Source organism: Chelonoidis abingdonii, chromosome 6 (genome assembly GCF_003597395.2).
Source record: "Chelonoidis abingdonii isolate Lonesome George chromosome 6, CheloAbing_2.0, whole genome shotgun sequence".
NCBI lineage: Eukaryota > Metazoa > Chordata > Testudines > Testudinidae > Chelonoidis > Chelonoidis abingdonii.
In genome coordinates, this window is record NC_133774.1 from 48707478 (window position 1) to 48725388 (window position 17911).

General features: G+C 43.3%; 1 protein-coding gene across 1 annotated transcript in view; it reads right to left on the minus strand.

Moving 5' to 3' along the window:
• Positions 1-12043, minus strand: part of SV2C (synaptic vesicle glycoprotein 2C) — a 187033-nt gene extending 174990 nt beyond the window's left edge. Inside the window, exon 1 of the mRNA XM_032774308.2 lies at positions 11936-12043. The gene's annotated coding sequence lies outside the window, so the exon portion shown is untranslated. The remainder of the gene's footprint in view (positions 1-11935) is intronic.
• Between the last annotated feature and the right edge of the window lie 5868 nt (positions 12044-17911).

Sequence of the window (17911 nt, forward strand, 5' to 3'; positions counted from 1 at the left end):
TGGGGGGAAGTCAAGAAACCCTGAGAGTGGAATTGTATCATGGAACTGGAGCACAATAGGAACAATATGGCTCCTAAGTGACGTTGTCATGACCCATACCTGTCAAGCAGTGGGATTGAAGGTATAAACCTAGAAGCTAGAAGGGATGGGGAAGGGAGAAAGACTATAAAAAGGAACTGTCATAAAAAGAAACATGTAGAAGACATGAGGATTTTGCATAGTTATTAAAAATTGAGTCTTAATTGCCCAATAACTAAATAAAAATGTTTCCTATTGCATTTCCTCTGAAATGATCTTCCCTTCTCAAGATAATCAAATTACTATTGTGCTCACAAAATACATACAAGAGCCTCTGCTCTTCTCTGTTTGAAAGCAGAGGAAAGGGGAGCAGGTGGAGCAGCAGTTTCACACACAGGAGTTGACTTCAAAATGAGTGCAGTCTCCTTCTCATTCAGCACTTCTGACACCAGGAAATGATCTTGGGGTTCATTAAACAACAAACCAGTGAATGAGAAAGGAATGAAACTTGGAATAAAACAAACTAGAGAGCTTCTGTGGTGAACCGCAGCACACAGCTACGCTGTGTTTTCCACCCCTGCTTACAAAACATCTCAAAATGCCTGTATTCATAATGCTGTCCCTTAGGAGGAAGTGTCTATAAACTATCATCTCACACAAACATATCTACATCATCGTTCTAAACAAAGTGCTCGATACTACAGCAATGGGGGCCACGTAAGGATCTATGTAGATAGAGAGATAGATTTATTAAGGAATGACAACTCCAACCGTTCCCTTCCAATCCTAAGTTGCAATTTTGTTTGATAAAATCAAACACTTAGCTAGCAGAAAGTACATAGCTTGTTTAATTACCTTCCCATGCTACCTCCAGGCTTTATTAGATGGAACATCATCATTACACTCATGGTCTAATGTGGCAAAGTAGGCTATGTTGTAATACACCTCTACCTCGATATAACGCTGTCCTTGGGAGCCAAAAAATCTTACTGAGTTATAGGTGAAACTGCGTTATATCAAACTTGCTTTGATCCACCGGAGTGCGCAGCCCTGCCCGCCCCGGAGCACTGCTTTACCGCTTTATATCCGAATTCGTGTTATATCGGGTCACGTTATATCGAGGTAGAGGTGTACTGCATATTAGAAAACAAAAGGAAGAGTTTAAGTTCAGGTTTCTGGACATTACCAAACCTTGCTCAGTTCCCCATGAACAGGCAATTTTGTGAAAGATTCAGACTGTTCCAAACATTTCACCAACACTTATTGTTGCCTTTGTCAGCCTTAAAGCAACAATATTATCTCTCCATAAGACTGCAAGGGAAACTGAAGTGTCATTCAAGCCAAGCTGCCATCTGAAATAATTTCCTTTTAATTTATTAGCTCTTTCACTTCTCCCCCTCGATGATTTGATATTAATCTTTCGCACTCTGACTTTTTACTGATATTGTCCTTGAATAAAAATCAATCCTGCTCCTCAGCAGTCCCTTGAATCCAAAAAGGCTGCACAGTCATAGCATATTCATGTTCATCACAATGAATGTTTTGGAAAACAATTAGTTTTGTGTGTAACTAAAGACATCGCTATTATCAGTAAATCAGGGAAGCACTGCCACATCAATAACATCCTTGTGTGCCACAGATAAGGCACATGGTGCCCTGATCAACACCTTAATTATACACACTTACAAAGCACATACAAGCTTTTACCATTCACTTTTGGCTGGCTCTTCAAATATTTTCTCATTTATTCTTTATAACAACATGTTACCCTGAACTTTATTCTATTATTCTGTTGCTTCAGTAACAAACTTCTTAAGCGTTCCACGTTAACACAGAATATAAATACGAACATCCTCCCTCCGTTCCCTTCCCCCCCTCCGCCGCCACCCTGTATCACCACTTTTCTTATTTGGGAGCAAACTTGAAAACTCCTGCTCCATGTGAGCAGTGGTACTGATCACTCACCTAGTCACAGAGGTGACATATTGTCTGCCCTCCCAGATAGCTGAAGAAGCTGCAGGGTTATGTGCTAATTTGGGGCCAGAAAGAAAAAGGAACTAGGGCTGTTGATTAATCACAGTTAACTCACGCAATTAACTCAAAAAAATTAATCGCAAATAATCGCGCTGTTAAACAATAGAATACTAACTGAAATTTATTACATATTTTTGGATGTTTTTCTACATTTGAAAATATATTGATTTATATTACAACATAGAATACAAAGAATACAGTGCTCACTTTATCTAACTTTTTTAATACAAATATTTGCATTGTAAAAATGATAAACAAAAGAAATAGTATTTTTCAATTCACCTCATACAACTACTGAAGTGCAATCTCTTTTTCATGAAAGTGTAACTTACAAATATAAACATTTGTTACATAACTACAGTCAAAAACAAAACAATATCAAACTTTAGAGCCTGCAAGTCCATTCAGTCCTCCTTCTTGTTCAGCTAATCACTAAGACAAACAAGTTTGTTTACATTTATGGGAGATAATGCTGCCTGCTTCTTATTTACAATATTACCTGAAAGTGAGAACAGGTGTTTGCATGGTACTTTTGTAGCCAGCATTGCAAGGTATTTACATGCCAGATATGCTAAATATTCATATGTCCCTTCATGCTTCGGCCACCATGCCAGAGGACATGCTTCCATGCTGATGATGCTTGTTAAAAAAATAATGTGTTAATTAAATTTGTGACTGAACTCTTTGGGGAAGAAATGTATGTCCCCTGATCTGTTTTACCTACATTCTGCCATATATTTCATGTTATAGCAGTCTCGGATGATGACCCAGCACATGTTCGTTTTAAGAACACTTTCACTGTAGATTTCACAAAACGCAAAGAAGGTACCAATGTGAGATTTCTGAAGATACCTACAGCACTCCACCCATGGTTTAAGAATCTGAAGCGCCTTCCAAAATCTGCGAGGGATGAGGTGTGGAGCATGCTTTCAGAAGACTTAAAAGAACAACACTCCAGTGTGGAAACTACAGAACCCGAACCATGAAAAAAGAAAACCAAGCCTCTGCTGGTGGCATCTGAATCAGATGAGGAAAATGAACATGCGTCGATCCACACTGCTTTGGATGATTATCGAGCAGAACTCGTCATCAGCATGGACACGTCCCCTGGAATAGTGGTTGAAGCATGAATGGACATATTAATCATTAGCGCGTCTGGCATGTAAATATCTTGAGCCTCCAGGTACAACAGTGCCATGCGAACTAATGCCTGTTCTCACTTTTAGGTGACATTGTAAACAAGAATCAGGCAGCATGGTCACCTGCAAATTGTAACCAAACTTGTTTGTCTGAGCAATTGGCTGAAGTAGGACTGAGTGGACTTGTAGGCTCTAAAGTTTTACGTTGTTTTATTTTTGAATGCAGGTTTTTTTGTACATAGTTCTACATTTGTAAGTTCAACTTTCATATAAAAAGATTGCTCTACAGTACTTGTATTAGGTGAATTGAAAAATACTATTTATTTTGTTTTTTATAGTGCAAATATATTTAATCAAAAAGCAATATAAAGTGAGCACTGTACACTGTATTCTGTGTTGTAACTGAAATCAATATATTTGAAGATGTAGAAAACATCCAAAAATATTTAAATAAATGGTATTCTATTATTGTTTACCAGGATGATTAATTGATTAATTTTTTTAACTGCGTGATTAATTTTTTTAATCACTTGACAGCCCTAAAAGGAACAGCTCATTCTTGGAAGCATGGAAGCTTGGAAGCATGGAAGCATGGAGGTTCCAATTCATTAAGTCCAGGTAACATACAGTAGCCTACCTCTAGCAGTTATTTTCCAAAAGAATAATCCAATGTCTAGAACATTCAACCTCAGTGGGCCAAGCAATTTAATAGAAAAGTTTCTGCCTCACCGGTGAATCGGTGTTCTTGATTCTAGCACACTTATATCTTTATAAGAGTTTCATATTATGGTGGCCTCAGATAATTTAGAGCACTGATGAAGTGCTAACAATACAATGAATGTATATGGCAACTATCATCCAAAAAGATTCCAAGAAGTCCTTTATAGGTTGTGGTGTTACCCAGGGTTCTTTCAACCCAAAGCTCTTGGTAACTTTTACTCTTTGCGAGGGTGTGTCAGAAAATAAATCAGGGGAGACACAGCCATCCGACTGATAGATGGCTGGCACAAACAGGACAACACAAGAGTGCTTTCACTTAAAGCTAACCTTTACTTAGTCTCAAGCACTTACACACATCCGCAACAGGTTAGTAAAACACCCCCAACCCTCGATAATTACCAAAGCTGAGTGTGGCTCTCGAGTGGCACAGTGGCAGCCCATCTGCCGGTGGGGAACACAAGATGCATCCAGAGGGAGACCTCAGTCCTGAAGAGCAGGGTCAGCTCTAGCAATTTCACCGCCCCAAGCACTGCGGCACGCCGGGGGGGGCGCTCTGCCACTTGCCGGTCCCGCGGCTCCGGTGGACCTCCCGCAGACTTCCCTGCGGGGAGTCCGGTGGTCCCACGGTTCTGCTGGACCTCCCGCAGGCGCGCCGCCGAATCCGCGTTACCGGCGGACCTCCCGCAGGCGCGCCTGCGGATGCTCCACCGGAGCCGCGGGACCAGCGGACCTTCCACAGGCACGCCTGCAGGAGGTCCACCGGAGCCGCCTGCCGCCCTCCCGGCAACCGGCAGAGCGCCCCCCGCAGCATGCCACCCCAGGCACGCGCTTGGCATGCTGTGGCCTGGAGCCGGCCCTGCTGAAAAGTCCCCAAATGAGTCCCACTATCTCAAGCTTTTCCCCCTTATTTATACATTAGTAATAGAATGACATGTCCCTTAAAGAAACCTTGTTAAATAAGCATTTCAATGATCAAGCAAGAAGTTCCTTTTGATTATTGAGTAACCAGGTGTGGGTTTTTCCACAGTCTGCAGCCTTGAGACCCCAACAGACATTCCTGGGACATATCAGCAACTTCAACACAATTCTTATCAGGAAGGACGTGGGGTCAAGCTGCCCTTTCTGTGGCACCCCAAAACTCCCCTCCCCTCCTGCCTTGGTCAAGCTGCATGGCCACTTTACAACCTGCTGACTAGGCCGCCTTTAACAATAAGCCATAGTGGTTTCAAGCACTCTAGCGGTTTGCCAAAGTGTCTCCATACAGTGGACCTGATTCAGGACAAATATGCACCCAAAGGGTAAGCTCCAGCAGGGCAGGGTATTCATCCCCATCAGGAAAGGGCAGCTTTTAAGTCAATTCAGCACTCGTAGGAGTTTAAATCAACACGTCTTGAGCTTTCAGGACACACCCCTCCCCTGCTGGCCTCTTTCATTGACTTCCGTGGGACTACTCACTTCAAAGTTTGCAAGCTAATACCTAAACTTACTGTAACTGAAAGGGATTAAAGGCGAAAGTATCTTTTTCTTTTTCTGTTTATTTTATACATTTGGCTGCACTTCGGGACAGATCTTTAAAAAAGTATTCAAGCATCTAACTGCTGTTGAAATCAATGGGATTTAGGCACCTAAATATATTTAAGACCCGGCTCTTTGTGTATACTCCATTTCAGTTTCCCTCACAAACTCAGATAGTTCCCACCGATCTTTATATACAAACAGGAAAGAGAAAAAGATTTAAACAAAAGCAAGAACATGTGATTGTAAAACCTCAAAAATTTACAGGAAGGCTTGGGAGCAGGATAGTATCTGAAAGCACTTTAATTAATTTTGTGCAATGGAATAGTTTTCAGATTGACGGTATCCCCTAAACTGCATAGTCCACTTATGGACATAAAAATTATGCATGTAGTATCACTCTAGTTAATTGCATAACTTGGCTACATCCATGTCAAATTAAGAACTAAATGCTGCCCCTTACAGCATAATCACTTTTGGTAAGCGAGAAATCAAAAGAATATTTTTTAAAATGCTAGTATGTGCAGTAAGATGTCAAATGGGATACAGAAGTGTACCATGTTAATCTTCAATGCAATGGAGAACAGAAATCACTGAGGCAAATCACGACCTGACTTGCACAATGTGTACTCTCTGAGTATGCAATTGTTCAGCCTTCTGAATGTCTGACTTCAGGTAGTTGTGTGTGTATATTGAGGGGACAATCCCATAGCAATGGACAATACTGTAGCCTTAGGTATTGGAGTAGGGATTTGAACCTAACTCTCCCACATCCCCGATGAGTGCCCCTAACCACTGAACCAGAGAATCAATCTCTCTCTCTCTCTCCCAATAAATATCATTTAATACAAAGTGGAACAGCTCCAATGGGAGAGATTGACCACTCCAGTAGCCTGGTAGGGAGGACACTCTTCTAAGAGGTAGGAGAGTTAGGGTCAAATTCCTGCTCAGAATCAGGCAGAGTGGGGATTTGAAAACAGCTCTTCCACATCCCAGCTGAGTGCCCTATCCACTAGGCTACTGGCTATAATGGGGTGTGTTTCTCTTTCCCTGTCTTTTTTATGAGACAGGGCTAACCTGCCTTAAGCACCTAACTCCAGGAGAGGGGTCATGGCAGAGAATCCTGAGCGGAAGAGGCACCTGCCTCTCCTTCCTCAGTCAGATGCTTACAGCCCAGACCAGTGGGAATTAGGTACCTAGCTCCCTTCATAGATCTGGGCCCCAACCCCCTGCCTCTTTCCTCCTCATTTCTCTCCTGGCTATCTTAGGGGCTCCCTGCTCAGCCTGCTGGCTTCTGAGAATCCCTTTTTTAGGTGCCTAACTCTTCCCGTATGTTGTATGGGAAGCCTATCTTGAGGCTGTGAATTCCACTGGGTGGCAAGGAGCCTAGGTGATTGCTATTTTCAGCATTACAACACCTAAGTCCTCTTTGTGTTTCTAGCATGAAGGGCCAGGGACATAGAACCAACTACCAAGAAATGCAGGATTCCAGAGGTCAAAGAGTTGCAACCTGTGTGCTGTAAAGCTGTGCTCGCTAGCCCCCTACACTCCGTAGGCTGGGGAGTAGCAAGGACAAGGAAAGTGGACTGTGAGATCCAGAGAGCCACTCGCCATTTTCCCACCTCAAGAGCTGATGCACAGCAACCATGACCACTGCTTCAGTTGGGAGGCTGCAGCAGTGGTGGTGGAGCAGCAGCACTGTCTCTCCATAGCTTGAGGAAAGAGTCTTCCTTGCAAGTTTCCACAGTGCCAAGCCTAGTTACTTTGTGGAATAAGTACTTACTTTCCCCGATCGAAATGAAAGGTTTACACTAGAGCATCACAGAGAGAGAAGATGGCGTCTCAGAGACCCACAAGGGCTGACAATCTGTAGAGGATGTCATGTCCAGATCCAATGGATCCTGGGATGTTTTGTGTAGCCAGCTCCCTCTCTGGTGCTCCCCAGATATCCTTCCTCCAGAAATAGGCTAGTTACCCTGGGCTGAGCACTGACAGAAACAAAAGCCTAAGGAAGTAGTCAATACTGGTACCAACAGCATTAATTACCATACAGATTTCCAATCAGAAACCTACAGGTAGAGTTGTGGGGAGCAGATCGCTCTTCCGGCCTAGCATGCACACTGAGACCTGCAGAGACCTGACCACAAAGAGGAGCTTCTGCAGAGGAGGGGCAGAGATGCTGCTTTACCCTAATTTATGGCACAAATGGACATAAGTCCTTAACTTACCCCACTGTGCACACAATGCTTCTCTATCATGATGCCAACTTTTCCCAACCTAGTGCTAAAAATTTCCCAAATGTGTTGAAAAATTCCCAGATAAAGTTTTTTCCAGTGCTTCTATATCCTGGGAAATTTCCCAAAACCTGGGAATTTGAGAGTAAAATGTTTCAACTTGGGAAACTGGGAATTTTCATTCAAAACATTTTACTCAAAAATTCCCAGATTCCGGGAAATTTCCCAGGATATAGAAGCACCGTGTGCATATATTTTGTAGGGATCTCTGATCTGTGCAATGTTACATGCTAAATGTGCTGTAAGTGCTGGTATTATTAATCATCATTATAAATTCCTAGCTCAGTTAGAGATGGAATGGCTGTCTTAGCTTTTTATTTTCTGGCTTTTGCTGTTTTCTGTTAAAACCTTAATGCGAACTGCTGGCTGGCAGAAATGCTGTCAGACTTTGATAGGATTTCAGTCTTAAGATCAAACAACACTGTGATATCATGATGTACACTGGATAGAATCTTCAGCAATTTTATGGTTATGCCTGAGTTATGTAAACATTTCTTTGCCAGGGGCCAGATTGGGAGGAGAAGTCAGAATTCAAACATGATTCAGAGAAGAGATAAAGATACTTTGCTTAATTTACTTTTATAATTGTCACTGTTGTCCTCCCGTTTAAGAACTAATCTTATCAGTCCTGTAAAAATATTTGCTTGATTGTATTTAATGAACAGATATTAATGTTTTTCAAACAATTTAAATTGTATTCAGAGCACAAATGGCGTAATAAAGTCTGGCAGTGCATGCATTTCCACAAAAATAGATATTTTTAATCTTTATAACTCCGTAAAAGAGTACTGATCCACTAAATTAAGAGGTTACTAAATCCTATTTTTATAACTTTATAGTAAATAAATATTTCATCAAGTAAAAATGCTACTCATATCTTTTAACTTACAGTTTTAAAGCAGAAATGATATTTTCTTCAGTAATTGAAGCTGTTTTCTAATCTAAAACAGAAATTTAAAAATCTGATTTAATGTTTTCTTAGCACTATTACCCTCAACATTTCAGACACACTAATAAAAATGATCTAAACAGAAATTTCTTGTTTAGCAAATTACAGATAAACAGTGTAAGAAATCAAGCCCCAAATTCAATCCATTGCAACATTTTAAAAATTATTCCTGATCTGTTTAAAGATGAAAACATTGTCTGCTATATAATACCATGGCAGCAGCAGGTTCTCTATCGTAGGTTTGAAAAGATATTTCATCCAATTTATGAGCTCTTGTTTAAACAAGCATTGATATGCATGTTGTGATGCGTGTGGTCACAAGAAATTCTTGGCAACATATAGTCCAAAGTGATTAGGCTACTAGATCAAAACAGTTTTTATGGTATTCAGAATTTTTTTCACTAATTCAGTATTAATTATGCAAAAAGAGTTTTATTTTTTAAAAGACATATCCACCGTATTAGGCCCAATTCCGATCCCACAGAAGTCAATGGCAAAACTCCCCCCGACTTCAGTGGGAGCTCTGGACCCCTGAGAATAAATGCTTACTTATTGTGCTTTGGAAAGCATTGTCTTTTAAACTCATTCAAAATCAGGCATTACTGTATAATAATTTGTGGACCGAGCAAGCCTATATACAGTATTTTGAACTGACATAATTTTATAGTGGTCTTGGTCATGCATATAGCATGTTATGACATCATTTACTGCATCTGCAATAAACCACATTTTAAGGGTATAACTACAAGCTTTATGGATGATCTCACTATGTGGCATGTTTATTCCATGTTGCTGAAAACTGAGAAAAAACAACTTTTTCATTTCACTGCATCATAAAAAAATAATTAGATTTCTCTGTATACAATCAGAAAGCACTTAGTTCTGGCCTCATTTGTGATAAAATAATAAACAAAAAGAATGTATTTTTTCAGAAGCCAATGGTATGTGATTTTACATCCGCTGAGGTCTGAGAAAGTCAATGCCTTGTCTGTGCTTATTGATCTTCAGGGTCATCTTTTAATACTACCAACAAAGCTTCCAAAATGAAGACCTTAAAGCTTTTTTCTTCCTTTTTCTTGTACAGGTTTCTTTTAAAGATGCTTGTCGGCACTAGCTCTGTCAATAAAGTTAATTAGGAAACTGTCTCTTTGTCAATATATGGCCTATGGCAAGCTTTCCTAGAAATCTATACAAAAATCCACTTGAAATATATTATGGTTGTACTTGAATAGGGTTCTGCGCTTCCCTGGAATTTATAAAGAGGAAGTCTGCCTGTCTTCAAATGGTATGATACAGACAAAAAAGCAGCTAGCAAGATGCAGTAAATGATAAAATTCAATAAATAGCAGGGAATAGAGGGCTGGAGCATGTGTCTCATGGTGTTTTGTTTTCAGTGGAAATGGGAAATAAATGCGTAACTACAGAAAGAACAATGAATATTTTACATAAGAGCGTAATGGAAGTTCCAGTTCCCATAAGCACCACACTTTCAAGCAAGAAAAATTCATCACAAAACTTAAATAATACATGTTTTCATGAAAGACAGGGAGTTCTCAAGGCAATACAGAAAAATAACAGTGATTCCACATAACTATACTCCTTTCACAGAGTCTATGGCTACAACTTTAAGTCCTGTTTGTGCTAGCTAATCCTTTCCATAAATCCTCTGTCCTCAACTGTGAATTAAACACGGAGTTGCTTGTAAAGATCCCTCAATAGGAACCTGTCCATTTCTGAATCCATGTGTAATCATCCTATGGAGCAAAATCCTTTAGATGGTGAGTAGAGTGTGGCACCCTACAGACACAGGAACAGCTCCCTTTCCCTCCTCCTCTCCGAGCACAAGTTGCTGTTAGCTCGCGACACTGCAGTGCAGTGCAGCCCATCTGTTTGTCTGTGTAGGGTTCCCCGTGCTGTGCTACCCCCTGCAATCTCCTGCTCCTCGTACACGCTCATCATGTCTGCGGGACAGAGGCTCTCTGCGGGAAGAAACGCTGGACGCTGTCCATCCCTGAGAGCCTCTGGGTGCGCTCAGCATCTTTTGAGGAGACGACCACCTCCACCCTGCCACTTTATTTGCATCTTTCCCCTCTTTCCCCCAATCTGGCCGCCTCACTTTGCGCACAGATGTTACGTGGCCGCCCCGGCCGGCATGACTCAGCCCTCCAGCTTCCTCCTCCATGGGCACCATGCGAGTCCAGCATCCCCAGGCACGCGCAGAGCTCCCCAGGGGACTTCAAGGGGTCGTTACGGGCGCGGATTTCCCGGGGCCGGGAGCGTTACGCGTGCGGATTTCCCGGGGGAGTTCTCTCTGCGCCCAGGCTACTCAGCACGTTGTTTCGGCCCCTCTCTCTTTTTCACAGCTCCTCACTCCAGACACCACCCCTCCCTTGCTGCAGTCCCGCAAACCAACCCGGGTGCAAGCATCAATCTGCCCCCTGGTTGGAACTCCCCAGGGATTTCACTGGGTCTTTTGGCAGGGCTTAGTCTCCTCCACCCCCACACAGAGCTTAATTAAGGGACTTCAGGGTCTGTCACCAAAGCAACTGGAGACCAACAACTTTGCACGCTTCGGGAAACTCCTATCGTTGCGCCGAAGCCGCAAAGGAGGCAGTTTGGGAGGGGGCCCCACTACAAAACATCCTAGTCAGTCAGAGCCCTGCTCCTTGCATGCAGCCTAGGAAGGGGGAAAGGCAGGGCGGGTTCCAAAGGCACGATCTGACGGTTATCATTTATCTATTCACTTAGAGTGAAACACAACATGCTCCCCCGCGCATCTGAAAGCCTCTGTCTCCTCCGCATCCTTTCATGCATCTTTTGGACCATCTTTGCCCCCAGCACCTCTGCAGCTTTCCCACTGCGTCCCTAAAGCCTCCTGACCACGGAGCCTGCAATCGCTGCCCTCCGCCACGCAAAAGTTGAGCCAGGCTTAATAGGTGAGTCGGTTTCAAAGGCACTCGAGTTGCAAAGCAATTCCCACTCCGGGGAAAGGCAACCTGGCGTCGGTACCGAGAAGCGCCCTGTAGCCCGGCAGCCGCCCCAGACTGTTTAACACCTCCGTCCCCTTAAGCCAAAGTTAGATCGCCCCGGGAAACCATCCCCCGCCGCAGCCCACCCGCTGCCTGCCCAGGCGAGCAAAGCCGCTCGCGACACCCGCAGGGCGCCGGAGAAAAGTTGCAGCTTCTCAGACACGCAGGCTCGTAGGGAAAGTTGCCCCGGAGGCAGGACCAGCCGCCGCCGCCCATGAACTTACCCGCGCCACTTACCCGCGAGGACACACCGACGCCCGGGGGTGTCCGCACCGAGCAGCGGCAGCCGCCTCCCGCGTGCGGACGGAGCTTCTCACTTTCTCCTGCCTCCTCAGCTCTGCTCCGCTCGGCGCTGCTGCTGGCAGCGGCGTCTCCTGGAGGAGTCGCAAGGCGTGACAGAGCCAGCGGAGGGGCGGACAAGGGGCTGTGTGGGCTGCACGTTGCAGTCCTCCCTCTGCTGCAGTGCTGGAGCCGGAGAGCGCGAGGGAGGTAAAGGCGGGGAAAGCGGAGTCACAGAGACTGCGGGGCGGGAGCGAGGCAGCGCACGAACAATAATTGAAGGCGTGGGAGTGGGCAATCTCGGCTCACGCAAGCAGACAGACTCCTCTGGGATGAGATCGGGGCACTGCAAACCAGCGCATGGGCTGTGCGGGGAACCCCCTTAAACTGCGCCCCCCTTTTCTGGGGGAATCCACACCCATCTACACACACGCACTTCGTCCCGAAGTAATTATTTCAGTAGAGGCAATAGCAGAGAAACCTGTGTGAAAGGCTGTTTGCCTGGAAGCTGCCTGGAGCAGGCTCTTAGCAATCCAAGCGTTTCTGAGTGGCTGCTCCTTTTACTGTATCACAATGTTATTGGTGTGCAAGGTGCTGTACAGACATGTCTGCCAAAAGACATCAGTTTAGGGACACCCCCCCATGCTCTAACCCCCATTCTCTTTGCATTCCAGTGACTTTAGACTTCTTACACTAGTCTTAGGACAGAAGAATGCCATGCACTGGTAAAACCTAGGGCCTGAGTGGCTAGGCAGTGATTCTGCAGAAAAGGACCTAGGGGTTACAATGGATGAGAAGCTGGATATGAGTCAACAGTGTGCCCTTGTTGCCAAGAAAGCTAACGACGTTTTGGGCTGTATAAGTAAGGGGATTGCCAGCAGATCGAAGGACTTGATCATTCCCTTCTATTCAGCATTGGTGAGGCCTCGTCTGGAGTAATGTGTCCAGTTTTGGGCCCCACACTACAAGAAGGATGTGGAAAAATTGGAAAGAGCCCAGTGGAGGGCAACAAAAATGATTAGGGGGCTGGAGCACATGATTTATGAGGAGTGGCTGAGGGAATTGGGATTATTTAGTCTGCAGAAGAGAATAATGAGGGGGATTTGAGAGCTGCTTTCAACTACCTGAAAGCATATCTGCCTACATATCTACACCAGCGACACCATCACAGGACCTAACCAGATCAGCCATACCATCACTGGTTCATTCACCTGCACGTCCACCAATGTAATATACGCCATCATATGCCAGCAATGCCCCTCTGCTATGTACATCGGCCAAACTGGACAGTCACTACGGAAAAGGATAAATGGACACAAATCAGATATCAGGAATGGCAATATACAAAAACCTGTAGGAGAGCACTTCAACCTCCCTGGCCACACTATAGCAGACCTTAAGGTGGCCATCCTGCAGCAAAAAAACTTCAGGACCAGACTTCAAAGAGAAACTGCTGAGCTTCAGTTCATTTGCAAATTTAATATCATCAGCTCTGGACTAAACAAAGACTGTGAATGGCTTGCCAATTACAGAACCAGTTTCTCCTCCCTTGGTTTTCACACCTCTACTGCTAGAACAGGGCCCCATCCTCCCTGATTGAACTAACCTCATTATCTCTAGCTTGCTTGCTAGCATATATATACCTACCCCTGGAAATTTCCACTACCTGCGTCTGACGAAGTGCGTATTCACCCACGAAAGCTCACGCTCCAAAGCATCTGTTAATCTATAAGGTGCTACAGGATTCTCTGCTGCTTTTACCTGAAAGGGGATTTCAAAGAGGATGAATCTAGACTGTTCTCAGTGGTAGCACATGACAGAACAAGGAGGAATGATCTCAAGTTGCAGGAGGGGAGGTTTAGGTTGGATATTAGGAAAAACTTTTTCACTAGGAGTGTGGTGAAGCACTGGAATGGGTTATGTAGGGAGGTGGTGGAATCTCCTTCCTTAGAGGTTTTTAAGGCCCAGCTTGACAAAGCCCTGGGATGACAAAGCCCTGGCTGGGATGATTTAGTTGGAGATTGGTCCTGCTTTGAGCAGGAGACTGGACTAGCTGACCTCTTGAGGTCTCTTCCAACCCTGATATTCTGTATGTCAGGATGACCCCTCCCATGAATAAGGCTTTGTAGGATCAGTCCTTGTTTGGATGATTAGTACTAATTGTTTCTAATACAGAATCATTTAAGGGCTCCAAACCAGCATTAGAGCTCTGTAGTGCTAGGCACTGTACAACAAATTACACAAAAACACAGTCCTCGCCTCAGAAACTTTCCACATGTTTTAAGGTAGACAAGCCTTACAAGTGTCAGAACTTGCTTCCCAGAGGAAACCAGAAGCTCTCAAAAGCCATTCCATCCTATAGACTCATTACTTTTTTTTTTTTCAAGCGATGGCTGATTTAATACTAAAACGTTGCAAAAAAGATTTACTAACAGAAAATCCCTAAAGAAATCCCCTTGTCTTTAGTCGGTTTAAATAAAAGGTATTGTGCTCAGATTTTTTTTCTCTCCACATATTGGGCTTGATTGTCCATTGCTTTACAGCTTGTGTAGTCATTTACACTTATGCAGAATGGATATCTGCATTTTACACTCACCTCTCATAGGTGCCAATGACTATACCAGCTATAAATGATGGAGAATCAGACCCACGCTGTCCCGCACTGAGAATTGACACCTGATTTGCATATAGCATCACCACAGTGAAGGGGAGGAAACACTGGAGAGCGCAGATAGAAGTTCCTTCAATAAGGAATCCTTTCAATAGACAGACAACCCACGGGTAGTTCAACAGACCCTTCATTAGATTACCCGAAAAGAAAATGGCTCAGCTACAAATAAGATCCATAGCAAGGGGCTAGAGACAACAAAGAAAGACACCAGTACCAAATACCCTCTGGTCTGGCAATACTGGCTAAGTATACTGTGACCCTAAGAGCACCCCTGTGACAGATGGCACACTGTTGTCATGATCTTTACCCAAAAGATGGCATGTAATATATCACTGAAAAACTAACAAAACTGATCATTAATCTTCCTGTGTGAATTATGTATAGTTAACCCACAAAGAATTTTACAGATGTTCTGGAAATGTGTGGCTAAAATAGGTTTAAACCAGGCATAAACAGGTTTTTCTCCAGAGAAAGAAAAGAGGCCAACGCCTCAAAGTGGTGTGGCCAAATTCAATGGGCAATTCATTTGTATTGGAGCTTGCAGGAAATGATCACTTGCATTTTAGAAATTACTAGCAGGGGAGGAATGAGCATGGTGTCCACATCCAGCAGGGGACACGAACATTATCTGTAGGGCCCTACCAAATTCATGGCCATGAAAAACGCATCATGAACCATGAAATCTGGTCTTTTGTGTGCTTTTACCCTAACATACAATTTTCATGGGGGAGTCCAGCGTTTCTCAAACTGGGGTTCCTGACCCAAAAGAAGGTCACGGTGGGGGGATGCCAGGTTATTGTAGGGGGGTTGCAGTATTCCTTCTGCACTGCCTTCAGAGCTGGGTGGCCGGAGAGCAGCGGCTGCTGGACAGGCGACCAGCTCTGAAGGCAGCACCCTGCCAGCAGCAGCACAGATGGGTGGCAATACCAAATTACTTCAGAGTTGGGCAGTCAGAGTGGTGGCTGCTGGCTGAGGTCCCAGCTCTGAAGGCAGCAGCACGGAAGTATGGATGACCAGACCATACCATACCATGCCATCCTTAGGTCTGTGCTGCTGTTGGAGGTGGCACAGAAATAAGGGTGGCAATTCCGAATTCCCTCTACAATAATCTTGTGACTCTCCCCACAGTCCCCTTTTGGGTCAGGACCCTCCTAGTTACAATACTGTGAAATTTGAGATTTAAATATCTGCAATCATGAAATTTACTATTTTAAAAATCCTACGACCATGACATTGACCAAAATGGACCGTGAATTTGGTAGGGCCTTACTTATCTGGAGATATATTTCTGAAGAACACACTTCAAAGGTTTACTGGACCACAAACAGAGAGGGAGAAAATTCCTAAATTATCCATCACCTGAGGAGACAAAGGAACTGAGTATTTTGAGGTCTGTGAAGTGTCCTGGCTAAAAAAACTGGTCAGTCATACTAGCAGAAAGACTGGTGAGAAACTTCTTTGAACAAAAGACTGCAGTTTGTTACATTAGATTCATGTTTTAGAAGTATATTCTTACTTTTGTTTGTAACCATTTCTATCTTTATTCCTTATATTTGATAGCACTTCCACCTTTGTCCTTTTATTAATAAACTTACTTTACTACAAAACTATCTCAGTGCTTTGATTGAAACAGAGTGTTTGTTAACCTCAGTTAAGATAAGTTGCTGAGTACTGTCTCTTTAAAGGAACAATTAATTTGATACGGTTTTATGGATATGACCGTAAGAAAGAGCTTCAGAAAGACTTCTCTGAGGGACTCAGGAATTGGAGTTTCCTGATTTTTACTTGCTAGGCAAGGTTTGGACTAACAGTATCCTGAAGAGTATGCTGGAAGGGACTGCCAAACTGATGTGTCAAGGAGCTGAGACATAGTATAGCACTAGCAAAGCTCTCACTTGCTGAGGCTAAGAGGGGTGACCCAGTAACTCACAATTTGGGGAACCCCAGCAGGCTTTCACATATACCAAGTCTTCTAGACAATTAAAAGTAATTTCAAGCACAACAGCCTCCCCTGAGCCTTCCTGCCTATATTTTTGGGTTTTCATTAATGTTTTCTTACTTTTACAAACGCTCTTTTCTCCTCTGTTGCGGTGTGAAAGACTCACACAAACAGCAAGGGAAATTGACTAATTGGATGACTACCCAGGGGAAACAGTGAATAGGACTATATACAGAGTGCTGTCAAATGCACAAAGCAAACAAACAGAAAAAATAGAGAAAAAATCCTTTTTCCTCTAGTCCTATTATGTTATAGTAATCTTAGGTATTACTTGCAAGGACAGTAACAATTGCAGTCAGAAGTGTGAGTTAAAATAACTCTGATCATCTAAAAAAACACGAAAATGCAATTTAGAATATACAATAATATTCAAAGGGAAACAAAACAGATTGCCATGTTTTCTCATCAGCAACAAAAGGAGGTATTACAAAGTCATTATCACTGAATAAGCAAGAAATGCAGCAAATGTCTCCCATTCAATTCATTATGGTCTAATTAAAGTTGCTATATTTCTGAATACAAAATGCATCTTGTATTTTATTTTATTTTACAAAGTACTTCAAAAGAAAATCTTTTGCTTAAGTAGAGTGACCAAGAAGAAAGACATGTTTCTTGTGAGCCAATAAAGGAAAAACTCATGATAAATTTCATTAGAATAAGTTTTGGAACTGTATAGTGGTTTTGTAGGTCATATCTAAGTCCTAAGGACAAGAAATGATGCTCAGACCAAAGAGCAAAAGGAGGCCCAAAAGGCCTTTATAACCAATAGTGCAGGGTTATTGCAGCAGCCATCTTGTTCCTCTCCCACCCCATCAGAGGGAGGGAGCTCTATTTGAGAGTGTTGAGACACACCCTACCATAACAGACTGACTTCATGCAAAAAAAAATTTTTCTGAAGACAAAAGGTGAGACTTTATAACAGACTTTATGCTGTGATCAGGACTCCCCCACCCCCCATTCCTCAGAGGTCCCGAGAACTGCTAGGGGCACAGAGGAATCAGTTTCTCACCTTTGCCTCCTCTTCCCTTATGACTCCAAATCCTCACCCCTCTCTCCTGATAGTCCTCCCTGTAAGTAGGCTCAGGGTCACAAATGCAGACATAAAGCAAAGAAATTCTAGAAGATCCCCAGCAATTGCTGTTCCCTGCACAGTTTTTCAAGTCTGTTCTGTTGTGGTTCTTGGTATTTCCAGAACATTCACTAAAAAAGAATTAAGAAGGGGATGAGGAGGAGGAGAAGGTAAAAACTGACCCTTACCCTCATA